The sequence below is a fragment of the Arachis ipaensis genome, chromosome B03, assembly GCF_000816755.2.
Source record: "Arachis ipaensis cultivar K30076 chromosome B03, Araip1.1, whole genome shotgun sequence".
Lineage (NCBI taxonomy): Eukaryota > Viridiplantae > Streptophyta > Magnoliopsida > Fabales > Fabaceae > Arachis > Arachis ipaensis.
Window position 1 is genome coordinate 75,940,839 of NC_029787.2, and position 389 is coordinate 75,941,227.

A 389-nucleotide genomic window follows, 5' to 3' on the forward strand; every position below is an offset into this window, starting at 1 on the left:
GATTAGTTAAGACCCTAGATTTGGATTCCTGTAAAATTGGAGATTAAAATTGTCTAGAGGGTTCATATTTTCTTATATAATTTTTATTTGAAACTGTTACTTGTTAGGATCTTTTAGGTTCTCACTCGTTGTTATTCTGTTTTTCAGATATAGAATACAATGCACTTTGATGAGAGTGTAGAATTTCATGTGATGAAGCGAAGAAAATTCTTTAGAGATTTATTTTGGCTCTAGAATTCTTTCCTTTTTTAAAAATTGTTGTTGTGTAACCAAAATTCCTTTTAGAGGCATTTTATGAAAAAATAGATTGTTTATTTCGTATATTCCACTTATATATATAACGTTTATCGTTTTAATACGTATGTGTGAATTTGACAGTTTTTTGTGTT